The 14,442-nt window shown below is 43.5% G+C and overlaps 1 long non-coding RNA gene across 1 annotated transcript in view; it reads right to left on the reverse strand.

Moving 5' to 3' along the window:
• Nucleotides 1-1,847: 1,847 nt before the first annotated feature.
• LOC146869623 (uncharacterized) overlaps nucleotides 1,848-14,442 on the reverse strand; it is a 70,563-nt gene continuing 57,968 nt past the window's right edge. The window contains exons 5-7 of the long non-coding RNA XR_014962406.1: nucleotides 11,369-11,389; nucleotides 11,203-11,284; nucleotides 1,848-2,736 (exon numbers count right to left, since the gene is read on the reverse strand). This is a non-coding gene — a long non-coding RNA (uncharacterized LOC146869623). The remainder of the gene's footprint in view (nucleotides 2,737-11,202; nucleotides 11,285-11,368; nucleotides 11,390-14,442) is intronic.

The raw sequence follows: 14,442 nt of genomic DNA on the forward strand, positions 1-14,442 counted from the left end.
CACTGCTAAGGTTGGAGTAGGCAGCCAAAGTGGCCATTGCAATGGACTGGTTCACCTTTGGAGAGGAGCTCCCATGTAATGAATCCCCCTATCATCTTCATGCCTCACACTAATGAAGAGGGTGCGCCACAGGGCTCAGCTCTGACCCCAACACATCTCGAGCCATATCTCCAACCATCACCTGGGCTGTCCATGTGGTGAGAGTTCACAGTAGTGGCGCATGCCGATGATATGCACTTGCAAGTTACACTTTGCAATAACTGTGTGCCGGATGTTCCCAATTTCGGGATTAAATTAGCAGATGTTGCTGGGTGGATGACTGCCAAGTGCCTCTAGCTCCATGCCAGCAAGTCAGAGGTGTTGCTGGTGAGTAAAGATCATAAGCTGTGGAGTGAAAGCTGGTGGCCTTCTAAATTTGTATGTGCACTCACACATAATCAGGTGCTGACAGACCTGTGTGTCTGTGGAGACTCTGCTGGCATCCTCCAGGCCTAGACCACCAAAGGGGCTGGAACGTGTCTTGGTATATTACGGGGGTTCACACTGCTGTTGTTGGTTATTGTTGTCAAGCCATACATCACTCAGGTTATTGTCCAGGAATCTATTTTCCCCCAAAAAATATTACTGCACCTTTCTGTAGCTGGGGACAAACAATTCTGAGATTGTGAGACTGGCGAGGGTCACAAACACAGCTGCCAGGACTCTAATTGGTCCCCATAGAACCAGCTCCAACAACAGCCCCAGTTGTTGGCATCATTGGCTTGCGGTAGTCAGAGTAGTGAGTACAAGCCTCTCCGAATTGCGTATAACATATTTGAATCATTCCCTCCTGCCATCTTGCCCTACATGCTGTCACAATACACCACCACTCGCAAAATCAGAGCAATAGGTCAACAGCTAGTGGTTGTCGCACGGGTAAGGAGGGTGTGAGCTGTCGTGTGCAACTCCTTCACAATAGCAGCTCAAGTCTTGAACTAATTCACTACACACATTTGCATCATGGAGTATTCTCTGGGCTGTTGTGAGGTTATCAAGATTCACCTCTTCACTTAAATTCCGGACTCCTACTGTCACCGGCCACCTGTTGTGTTTGCTACAAGTGCTGGGAGGGACCTTTGCTGGGGAAGCTGTGCGCAACATAAGACGTATACACAGTACAAAACTTAACAAAGTCTCCACACAGTGGATGGTTGAATCTCTGTCAAAATGGGGCTGAGAAAAGCTCTGCCAGTGTCACAAAAACTCACTTCCTGTCTGCAAAAGATGATTTAGAGACATCACCATTGATGACGTTGTGTCTAAAAATATTGTCGTCATGCCCCAACAAAATGGCCAGAATTTTTAACATGGTTACTTCATACACCATCCATAAATTGTAAGTAAGTCTATATACAGACACTGTGTTGTACAGTCATATGAACTAGCCACTTGTAACACAATGACCACTTGTACATGAACATGGTGTAGCTATTACAACACGGAGGGATCAGATGTGTGGTGCGTACATTCTGTACATCTGTGTAAGAGAAAAGCTGTATTTTACATACATATGTCAACATCGTACCCAGCAGAGACTGAATATTGCTAGATTCACATGCAGAGGTTGGCACAAAACTCATGATTAGAATCCAAAACGTATTTATGTGTCAGACCACTATTGGCTACCAACAAAATCAAAGCACAGGTGTTGCATGAACATGTACATCTAGTCAGACATGTAGCACAAACCTACCTGAATGTGCTAATATGATGCACTCAAACAGGAACCGGTGGTCACAGTCCATGTGCCCACCAACTCACACATACAACATATGAAATGCGGAATATCATAGAATATAGTCCAATGTATGTAAAGAAAGGTTTAATAAAAGAAGAAAAGGGTGACTAAAAATTACATTAAGTAACACACTATCATATCTTAACTAATATGAAAGCCAAAAACTAACTAATCTTACACTACCTAACTTAATTAACCTAAGCTAAACTATGATCACGCAGACAAGTAAACATCATCCTCCACCCCCCTTAACACATCAATGCACAATAGACATACGCATACTTAACCTACACATTTATTAACTATAATACCATACAAAAACATATTTTTTTTTAATTATTTTTTTTTAAATAAACTAGTAACACACATAACATTACCCCCACCCCTAAAAGTTCTAAAAAAGTTATAAAAAAACCCTATGAAGAAAAATCTTACAACTAAATCTACATCTAAAAAACCTATCTAATCTAACTATGCCTACATATAAAAACAAATCTACAATCAGTAACAAAAGGATTATTAAAACTTAAAATATGTACAAGCACAATGTGTCAACAATATTTACATTTGCCCCTATATGAGGCTAATTATATGTTCCAGTCTCTGCTGGACCATGTCCAATTTCTTTGCCAAAGTATCTATTTTATTGTCCATTGAATCCAGTCTGGACATCAGTGTCTCCATTCCCTGGCCATCTATGGCCTGTCCGCCTGATGGTCCAGAGGCTGCTGGTGTGGGGCCAACTGAGGCAGATGTTGTTGCTGGGGCCACGGGAGTCGGAGGATGCTGCTGTGGCTGCATGCCATCCCTTGCGGCGGGGTTGGTGACCCATGTGTTTGCAGCCCGCTCCTTGTCATAATGGCGGGAGGTCCAGCGGAAGCCCTTGGCCACAGAGAGAATGTGTTGGTATCGGACCGTCCTTATGCGGAAAGCCCACTCTTCTCCTGCATTCATGTTATCTGTATGAAAAGGTGGACATGTGTCAGTTCACCAGAACATGCCGGACATACATTCATAGGAAATGCATGCCGTCATGTGTAATGTAAACAACATTTGGGCAAATTATCTTTTACATTTGTTGCCCACACACACCAATACAGAAGTACTGATTTAGCTCGGCACATACTGTGCAGTCAACTGAATGTCATGGTTGCATGTTAATCATTGCCACACTTGACATAGTAACTAATTAATGATGAGCCATATGAATGTAAGAACCAGTCAACAGGCATCATGACATTTGATCATTTCCTCACAAAAATGACATCTGGCTAGCCTTGTATCAGTCATGAAGTCATGTGGACATTAATCTGCAATGGATGCTAGGTTCTGACAGTGTCACAGTTGGTCATGGAAGAAGAACTTCTTCTCTTGCATATTTACCACTAGCCCGTTCATTTCACACTCCAACAGAGGAATCCACTGTAGTGGCAATTTCCATTTGGAACACAGAGATGTGCTTGCCATCTACACACCAAGGAGACTCATAATTGATTACAATACTAAAATTGGATGGCATGCAGCATGCCACGTAGTACTAGCAGGGTGAAATTAACGTCAGCTTGGTTTTCACAGCATACATGCAACGAGCACTTAAATGTAGACAATAGTTTTAGTGTGTATTGTCTAATCTCCAACACACAGAAACAGATCTACCATAGCTTGCAGCTACTCAGTCATCATGACATAGGATCAAGGATGCGTCACAGCATCATGACATAAGTCTTATGTTGTCATGAATGTGAATCTAAAATTTGAAGACAGGATGTGCCACACTTGTGTGTTGACATACTTTCGTAGTGTCACCTACCGTGTGCACTAAAGCACGTCACAGCAATATCAACATCATCCCTTATCTGTCCCATGGGGAAAAAGGGACGATCAAGTAGTACAGTTCCAAGGATCACATCAGAAGGACCCATGCCTAGCTGTTGAAGTGTCTGGACTTCAGAAATGCTCACCTGCAGTCCATGCATGAATTGCAAACGCAACAATGCTGCCCAGGGTCATCATGGCTATCGGCCATCTCATTGATTGTTCCATACACATCCCATCATCTGTGGGACACCCATTGTAAGTCCTGTACCAACTTTAATTGTGAAAGTGGGTCTGTGATACGTCTAGACATGAGATGAGGCTGTCAGCCAAATAATCAAATAGGAGGCTGATTCCTGTCCCACAAACAAATGGCTCTGGACATCGAAATTCTAAACGCCACCATAGTCTAGAAATAATCCGTGTGGAATTCCATGAGGACGAACCGCGCATGGGCTGCCATCTGTTGTGTTACATGTAGGAAAAGTCTATGCATGGACACTACACCCGCAGTGGTACACATATATTGACATCATCCTGGAAACTGATTGGATTGTATAAGCCTTTTCACTATATTATGGGAGACATGCATACTTGACACATAGCTTTGCTCTTATTCTATGCATATGGTACATAGTGTCATCTATACTCCGTTGTAGGAATATTGTATACCTATCCAAGGTGGGTGGGTCTTCTAGCACAATGGAACCACATGAGAAATGTGATGAGCGACAGATTGAATGCCAACTACATGACTCACAGACATATTGATGTGCAGATCGCAAGGCATATCCACAGGACGTTTCCATACATTACTAATTGACCTTTTCATTGACCCAGCACAAGGATAACCGCAATCAAATACACAATATGCTATACACAGTACGCAAACACCTCATCCAACTTGTGGACACAATCCATACATCTTCCACGGATGTTGCCTTCCTGGGGGAGACAGGCCTCCTCCATGCCCGACGTTGCCCTAGCCATTCTGGACGGCTACAAGATCACTGGCAGGGACCGCAACAACGGAGTAGGAGGTGGACTTGCCATCGTCATGGTCCACCACAACACCCTCTGGGGCTCACACATCAATGACCACACCCTCAGCACCGCCAAACTCATGCACTTGAAGATCCACACATACCGCAACCCCATTCTCAGAGGAACCCTCGTCTACAGAACCCCTGGACCCTGGCCTCAATTCTGTGACACCATGGCCAATTTGTTCAGCACGCATGTCATGGCCTCCAACGACTACATCCTCCTGGTAGACCTGAACCTCCACCTCAAGAACCACAAACACAACAACTCCGCCACCCTGGTAGTCAACCTCGGACTCCGTCAGCTCGTCAAAACGCCCACCCACTCCGCCAGACGCACGCTTGACCCCAGATGCTCGGCTACCTCCCAGGTCACTTTCAGCCACCCACCAAACTGGACTGGCCATTGGTGCATCTACAACATCTTCAAGAAAAATCACCACACCACACCACATTCATCACATCACATGCTGCAGCCAGAACAAAGTTAACAATGAACAGCTTAACACCCTTGCTCAGAGCCCACACGCCAACCCAAACTACACCTCCGCCGGAGTTGCGTCAGTCCCAGGGACCGGCGGGTATGAGGGCGGACGCGACTCCTGCGGCTCCGACGGAACCGCGGGGCTGGAACCACTCGGACCCTCGGCCGGGTCGCGCGAGGGGAGTCCGAAGAGCGATGCCGCCTCTTGGACTTCTTAGAATGTTTGAGTGCTTGGACTTACCCGAAGACCCAGATGAGCGAGGACGATGGCTGCGGCTCTGCGACCGGTCCTTGGACCTCCTCCTGGACCGGGAGCAGCGCGGAGCCGAGTGCCGAAGCTCGAGAAGCTTACGGGACCGCTCCCGCCTAGCCTTCGACGTCAAGGCCTGGCAATCCAGGCACGACTCCGCGTCGTGGTGGGCCCCCAAACAGTACAGGCACCGGCGATGGTGATCCGTCACTGACATCAAGCGATGACAGGCGTCACAGGCCTTGAAACCAGGCATGCTACCGTCACAAGAGTCGAGTCGATGAGCAAAAAGAGTCGAAAAAGTTAGTCAAAAAATGACTAGTGGTAAGCTCTTCCCGGATCGGCGCTTACTGGCGCGGAAAAAAGAAGAACTGACTCAGCACGCGAGGGCGGCGTCCAAGTACTCCGACGACGTCATTCCGGCGCACGGCGCCAACGACGGACGCAGAGCCGCAGAAGACGCCTAGCGACGCTCAAGGGGTATTGCTACAAAAATCTTTCCGGATCCAGCCTGGGGATATTCTAAGGTGAGGAATCTAACTAACGTGTTTCTTTCAGATAAGGCGCTCACGGAGGGCTATTTTAAACCGTAACAGGAAGCACAGGTAAAGTTACTTAGAGAGTGAGGGTAAGAGAAAAAAGATTCTGGCTGAGCTCGGATGAGGTATAATTAGATAAGAAAATGTGGGAAGAACCAAATTGGGGAGGAGGAGGAGGAGGTAAAGTAGAACAGAGATTTTTTGGAGGGGAGGGGGTAGTAGATGGAGGAGAGGGAAGAAAAGGGAAGAAAATGGGGGTGTAGAGAGAGTGAAACAGGGTGAGAAATAAAAGAGGGAGTGGGGAGAGGTGAGGGATGGTAAAGGTAAAGGAGAATCAAGACAGGGGAAGCCGGGTGGAGGGTCAGAGGCTAGGATTATGGACCCCAAAACTTGCTGAGAAGGTGATGTTTGAGGCCTTTTTTTAATGCGGAGGTAGGAGGGGTCACATCGCAGATTCTTTGAGAGAGCATTCCAGATGTTAGGTGCATTTCCGGAGAAGGAGCGTGATTGTGTGGTTTTCCTTTTTGACAAGGGAGGGACGAGGAGGAGAGGATTACTGCTTCTCAGTGGTCTGGAGCAGCTCGCTATTTTGAGTTTGTTTGCGAGGTACAGCGGAGTAATGCATGCGGTCTTGTAGTAGGATCTACCTTCAATAGGGAGCAAGTTAAGATTCTTGAGGGCTGGGGAGATACGTTTGTAGTCAGTGATTATCTTAGCCTCTAGGTGGAGCACAGATCTGAGGGGGCTAGATGTACTTTAGGGGTTCCTGTGCGGATAGCGTTACCATAGTCAATTTTTGAGAGTACTAATGATTGGACAATCCATTGGAAATCTTCAGGTGGAATGAAGGGTTTGATTTTCTTCAGATGACAAGAGTGAAGAAAGCACCTTTAGCTGAGGTTTTTATGTGGTCGCTAAGAGTTAGATTTTTGTCAACGGTGATACCAAGTGTTTTCACGGAGTTGGATATGGAGAGCGAACAGTTGAGGGCATTATGGTCAGAGAACCAGGATTGGATGGGGAGCCTGTTTTTTGGAGAGAAGAGGATGACTTCAGTTTTTTTTGGGTTAAGTTTGAGATGATTGGAGTATAACCAGGATTGGATCCTGCTCAGTGTATTGTTAAGATGAAGTCTGGGACCTAATCTTATAGTAAAGTTGGGTGTCATCAGCATAGAGGTGATAATTGATTCCAGCTTTTTTCAAAATGAGGGTAAAGGGTTCCATAAAGAGGTTAAAGAGAGAGGGGGAGAGAATAAAGCCTTGAGGGACACCTCGGGAGACAGGTGTAGGGTTTGAGAGGCATTCGTTTTTCATTTGTTGTGTTCTGTGTTGGAGATACGAGGCGAACCATTTGAAGACAAGACTGTTAAGGCCAAAGCGAATCTTGAGCGTTCTTAGTAGGGAATTGTGGTTGACAGTATCAAAGGCAGCAGAGAGGTTGAGGAGAAGAAGGCAGGACTACCCATTGTCAAGGGAACAGTGGATGTCATCAATTATATTTAGCATGGCGGTTTCAGTGCTGCAGCCTTTTCTGAAGCCGGATTGCAAGGAGTCAATTAAATAGAAATTGTTAATGTGTTTATCCAATTGGAGCAAAGCACATTTTTCAAGGGCTTTGGAGAGAAGTGGGTGGTTAGAGATTGGGGCGGAGATTGTTCGGGTCATTAGGGTCTGCAGTGAGGTTTTTAGCAATAGGGGTGATTTAACAGAGTTGAAGGGAGTCAGGGACAGAACCTGTGGAAAGGGAGGTGATGATAGTAGTCCAGTTAGGGGCAATAATGTGATTTAGATCTTGGACAAGGTTAGAGGGGAGAGGGTCTTTGGTGTGTGAGGACGGCTTAAGTTTGGCAATGATATTGAAGACTTCGAGCTCAGACACAGGCTGGAAATTAAGCCAGGATGCATTGTTTTTCAGTTGTAAGAAGGGGAGCTAGATTCAGGAGGGGCGGTAACATGAAGGTGAGCAGAAGAGTCCGGAGGTAGAGTTAACAAGGGAGGAGCGTCTAAGGTAATGTCAGCGGCTGCTGGGGGATTGGATGAGACCCGAGTATGATGGAAGAACTGATCAATTTTGGCTATTTTGGCCGAGAAGAAGTTGGCTGAAGAGGTTTGATTTCAAACTATGTTAAACAGTTCTCAGGGTCTGTTTTTGGCATGATAGAGTTGTGTTCTGAGAAAGGTAGTATTTTCATTGAAAATGTGTTTCTTATAAGTCGATCTAGCGGCTCGGAGGAGGGCTAGATGGGGAGGGGTGTTGTCTCCATGTTTTTTCATCAGTCTGAGTGAGCATCTTTCATTGTTGAGATCCGAGTTGAACCACGATTGGAATGGAATGTTTCTTTGCTTTTTTAGTTTGGGAGGGGCTAAAAGGCCTACAACATCATTGATGGTCTTGTTGAAAAGCTTGGTGAGCTCATTGGCATCTTGGGAGAGAGGGTTGAGAAAAAGTTGCGCTTGGAGTTTAAACTCAAGTACACCAGGAGGGATTTGATTAATGTGTCTGGACCATTTCATAGGTTTACAATTTTTAATGGGGGGGGGAGCAGGGGAGTGGATTCGATCTTGAACAGAATGAGGTGATGGTCAGACCAGTCGATGGGGAGAATGGTGGAAAGGGAGGCCAAGTCAATGTTGGAAATGATGGCATCGAGAGTGGCCCCTTTGGTATGGGTGGGAGTGTGACAATGTTGAATAAGGTCATTAATCTCTGGAAGATTAATGAGGTGGCTGACCTTGGGATCAACAACATTGTTCCAGTGGATGTTAAAATCTCCTAAAAAGAGATTTTTCGAGTTGGACAGTGAGGATTGTGTAAAAAGATCTGAAAGTTCCTCAGCGAAGGGAAGAGGATCACCTGGAGGATGGTAGATGTTATGTAGACGAATTGGGGAAGAACCCAGTACAGTGAGTTTGACGCAAAGGTATTCGAAGGTTAAGTGGTCTGTGTTCTTAACACGAGTGAGTTGCAGTTCGTTTTTGTGGATTATAGCTAAACCACCCCCTATTCTGTCAGGTATGTCTTTCCTAAGGATAGAGTAACCAGGGGGGTGAGTTCGTCTAGGATGGCCGTCGAGTGGTCATTAAGCCTTATTTCTGTAAGGAAGGCAATGTCGATAGTTTCACTGAGGATGGTTTCCGATAATTCAGTCGCATGTCAGACAGCTGAGCGGCAGTTTACAAGCATGCAGGAGAGGGACTTAGTGTTGCCTTTGGTGGGAGAACAAGAGTGTATGGTGGTAAGTTGAGTTGGGGGTCTAGGGGAGATGGGAGAGGAGGGGATTCGGCTAGTTCCCAGAATCACAGGGATGCTGAAATAAGGTGGGGTATGATCAGTAATCAAGGGTTTAGGTAGGTCATATCATGAAATGTATGAACATCAGGACTCAGAGATGCATAAGATTATCATACCATGTGAAATCCTGCAGGAGTTACTATTAAATATGCAGGCAAAAAACTACTAAGAAATCTGCTTGTGAGTCCAAAAGTGAAAATAGTTTTTGACTTCCAGTGCAAGACTGAGGATGAAGTTCAGAAGCAGAAATTACAGGCAGCTGAATACAGTAAGGCAGCAGAATAGATGGTGGCCATGCATACAATTGAACACTGGACAGTTTTTCAACTCACTGAGGTGTCAAATGGGAAATGGTGGTGTTTAATCAAGTTTTCAGTGCATATCATTAGTCAGTGAGAACCACCTAAAAGGCTTGCCTCTCCAGGTAAGTTTAAGGTGCTGGAATTGTCAGGTAAACAATCTAGCAAGGCAGTAGAAGTTAACACTCACAAAAATGATTTTGGAGACCTGTTCTAGACAGAAAACCCTGATCATTCAATTGCCATTATGTCGACTGTGGATGGATAGCCAATTATTGCCATGTAAAAGAGCTCATCTTAAAAAAGACCAGGGGGCATATTACAGAGAGTGCCCCAGGGGCACATTGGGTGTTTGTGCCCACTTTGCAAGCCCCCGGGGCACCTTAGTATTACAGAAGTGGCCCTAGACACTTGTGCGGCCCTTCTGTAATACCAATAGCCCTGCTGCACTTAAAGCACCCATGCTATCTGCACGGGGTGTTCCCTCATTTGCAAGGGGGCATATTACAGACACAGGCACAGAAGCAAAGAAGCTGTTAGGAGGCGCACTGACAGTGTACCCCCTGAGACCAGCCCTCTACAGTGGGTAAAGGGGGTCCTATTGACCCCCTAGCCATCCCCTTGCAGGATCAAGCAGTCACTGACTACACCCGCCTGCAAAGGGATCTCTAATCCCTCTTCAAAGTGCAGGCAGGTTGCAGCCTGCACAGTGAAACAAGGAGTGGCTGCTTCAAAGCCGCTCTGTGATTCACATGAATGAGCTGCCCCCAGTGCAGCACGAGTTTGTGGCTGCCCTAGGGGCAAAGTATTCTATGTAATAGAGCGCACTTACTCTGTTTGCGCCCGGAGCAAATATTTTAAGGTGCAACAGGAGAAAACAGGCAAAGTGCGCCCTAATACATAACATGGTCCCAGAAGACATTTCATGCCTGGAGTCCTCGGCTTGATGTCAGAAGTGCATGCGGTAACAGTCACGAAAGCAGTAACATATTGTACTGCTTGACACAGAACCTTTAGAACCATGGAAACACAGCTATTCTTGTTCAATGAGATATGGATATGCAACACTGATAAAGTTCAATACATGTTATGAAATTGTAATTTTACCTGATTTTAAACAATCCCTGCCCATTATTTCATGTATATCGACTGGAAGGCTAAAATGTTGATTGTATTTTCTTTTTTTTAAAATAAAGGATGATATACTAGAAACCCAAAACCAATTCCTTGACACATGCTTTGCAACGACAGGTGAGTAATGCCACTGCACTGGGACTCCGGTTTATCAGAGCCCTTCCCATGTCTTAGTGTTAGCCCATGTTCTCAAGCACCTGTTAACCTCATTCCATGCTCTGTGGTTCAATGCAGCTCCAGGGTATCAAAGTCTTTCCTGTAGTTTGGTACGGCCTTTGGTATAGCTCATCCCATGACCTTCCATGACCCCCCTGTTGTCTTAGTCCCTCCTTGTGACATTATGACCCTAACCTCGCCCATGATTCAGGATATCCCAATGTTGTCAAAGTCCTAGTCTCTGTAAAGGCTCTGTAGACTCGGTCTGCTCAGTAGAACCTCAGGGTGTCTTAGCTTTGGCATGTGGTTCAGTTTGACACCAAGATATCACTGCACGTCCTGTGTGACCCCGGTGAATATAATCCCACAAGTGGCACAGTATAACCCAAATTCATAGTCTTAACCACTTACAGGAGGCCTAGAAAGAGGGTGTGCCGTTCTATCAATGGGAATCAGGTTTACTCACTTGCGTAGGATTTCATGTATCTTCACTCTGAAAGTAAGGAAATGAAATTTAAACAATAAAACAATAAGAAAAGAGTTAAAAACAAAAATATATTATATTAAATTACCTTACCCTGTTCTACAGGAATGCTTCCTGTAATAAAAAAAGAAAACTTGTCTTAGATGCCAAACAATTTTAGTCAATTCTTACCTGTATCCCTAGTGCTTTAACAGCCCGTCAATCTTTCTCACTTTACTCTCTCCAACCCACACAGACGCAACTTGTACTCTTGAATGGTTATTATCTTAGTTGCAATGTTCGATATAGCTTACAGTATGCAATACTTCATTTCAAAGACTGAAGTGGGGATCCTGTCTGTATGCAAAGATTCTATGTCTGCACTTAGTAAAATACATCTCCAATGATCAAATGAGACCCAGGAAGATTTATCAAAGACAGTCACGCAGTAACAAGTTGGAGGTTGATATGCAATATTGTCAGCACAAGACCTGGAACAACCTCCACATCTGAACACCACACTTACTAATGGACATCAGGAACAGACTCAAGACTTGTCTCTTTGACTAGGCCCAGCAAACCAGCATCTGGACAACCTCACGGGTGGGAAGCTCTGCTCTACAAATACCGACTGATTGATTGATTGATTAAAAGATGTTATGTTATAATATGTACAATCTCTCCCATACCCATAAGAGTTGTCTTGATTCTGAAAGGATATCTGAAGAGAACAAATGAGAGATAAGAGTTGGGGGACGAGGAGATTCTTCAGTTGCCTTTGCAAAGTCATTTGGTCAGTCACAGAATGAAGTTTGACAGGCAAGGAACTCCAGTGTTTAACAGCAAGGTCTGAGAAAGAGCGACAACCAATGCAATCAAAGAAGATTTTAGGATGTTGACATAGGCTAGAAGTACTGGAAAAAGGATCGGTAAAGTGGGGACGGTGCTGATGTTAATTAGATGCACTTGTCCATAGGCAACCAATGCATTGTTCAGATAGTGAGAAATAGAAGAACGAGTAAAAAAGCCAAGAAAGAGACCTTCTGCTGTATGTATTTTGAATCAGTTACAGACGCTGCTTAGGATAAGCCGGGAGACCAAGATTTAATAAATTACAACAGTCCAGGTGTGAGGGAATAAGCAGTGGAACTGTGCATTGGCTGCAGTTATGAAGTAAGAAGGGGGACGTTTTGTATAGAAAAAGATGAATAAGGAAATATGAAGTGACCTCACTGACCTGCTTCTTAATAAGTTAACAGTCATAAATGACTCCAGGCAGAAGCTAACACGGAGGGCCACCACATCAAGGTTCACACAAATCACAATCTCAATCTTCTCACTGCGGAGCTTCAACAAATTAGTACTCATCCGGTGGCACCATAGAAGTGTGGAAGTGAGACTGGGCCTAATTGATATTTTCATTGAACGACTTAAGGTTTAGTGGGTTGCGCATTCATGACCATCCAAAACATAGGATTAAGAACTCAGAGGAATTCTCAAACAAACTTTGGACTAAAGGAGGATTGGTGAGGGACGTCACTAGGCAAAGGATGAAGAGAGGAATGAGAGGGCCTGATGTACTCAGATTCCTATCAAGAAATTGTAAACTGATTTAAATAACGATTATTAGGAATCGACTAAGATCGATTCAGTAGAAGTGGGTGCAATTTGCACATCAACTTCACCAAAATGCATTGGTATTTTGTGAAACAACCTATGTATTAATAGGTTGGTTCACAAAATACCAATTTACACTGGGTAGCAATTCGACCCACTTCATTAAAATATATAAGGTATGTCGCAAATTGAGACCCTCTATCATTGATTAGAGTCACAGGAATGGTGGCCTGCTAGAGTCAGCTGACCATCATGGGCCATATGTAGAAAGTATTTTTTGAAGTTACAAGCAGACGAATTCGCAAGCAGGCTTTTTAACTGTACAAACGCCAAATTGCAATTTGGTAACTTGTTAGAGCATCTCTTCCAAATTCTGAATCGTAGTGGTATGTATTAATGTTTTGCTACCGAAATGCGGTCATAAAACATTATTATTTCACAGACTCCTCAAAGGAGGTAGTAACCCATTCACAAATAATAAATTCCCACCAAAAGAAAAAATACATTTTTTATTATGCTATAATTATTAAAAGAGATGCACAGAATTAATTACAAAGAATTTAATTATATTTTAACACATTATATTAATGTTTAAATTAAAAAATAAGTGCTACTTTTAAATTTTTATTAATATTAAATTTATTGATATTTTAAACTATTTTAAAATAATATAATTTAACATTATTTCCTATTGGATTTTATTTAATGTTCCTACCACCATTATTGTTTATATGGGGATGTTGTACTACCAGTAGTTGGCCATGTGTAGTGCTGGATTTACTACTATTTTGTAGTAGTACTATTGAAGTGCAGTTTATGAATAGCATTTTGCAGTGAGTTTGTCATAATATTTTACTACTGCAAAAATTCTACAACAGGCAGTCTGTTAATCTGACCCATCAGGTTTCCTTTTGGCATACTCAGAAAATTGCTTGTTTGTCCCTAAACCGTCATTGATGGATTAACTTAGGTAGCAAGTAACGTCATCATATCATGACCGATGTCATCTTGAAAACATTGCTCAAGAAAATGAGCTTGGTTTCAACCAATGACCTTTATAACAGTATGTGAAGCTCACAGAAATTCATGCATAGAGCATTGTTTCTATACCCATCACAAAAACCATTGAGAATTAGCAAACAATTAGCAAAAATCATCTACTGCTGCTGCTCCATATCATCTCAGGTAAGAAGATAATTTGACAAGCATTATGAATGTTGAAAAAATATATAATGAAGCTTTTTTGATAGGAAATTGTGATGTGTAAGATGAGTTCACTTCCTATAAGTAGGAAAAGGAATTAACATTTCAAAACAGTTACATGTTGTCCTCTATTTGGCTTTGTGCATTACAACAGGTTTATTCATGGTATACCACATTCCAACCAGAATGTGACGGTGATTTCAAAACATTATAAGCCATGGGTTTTGCATACCTTAAACTAAATACTTTTTGAAAATGTATGTGGTGTAAAATGGAACTTAATTTAACTTAACTCTTTCATGGAAATGGGACTTGTTTTTTTAAATTTAACAATACTATTATAAAAAAGTTAGCCAACATAAGTAGGC

This window comes from Triturus cristatus, chromosome 1_1 (assembly GCF_964204655.1).
Source record: "Triturus cristatus chromosome 1_1, aTriCri1.1, whole genome shotgun sequence".
Lineage (NCBI taxonomy): Eukaryota > Metazoa > Chordata > Amphibia > Caudata > Salamandridae > Triturus > Triturus cristatus.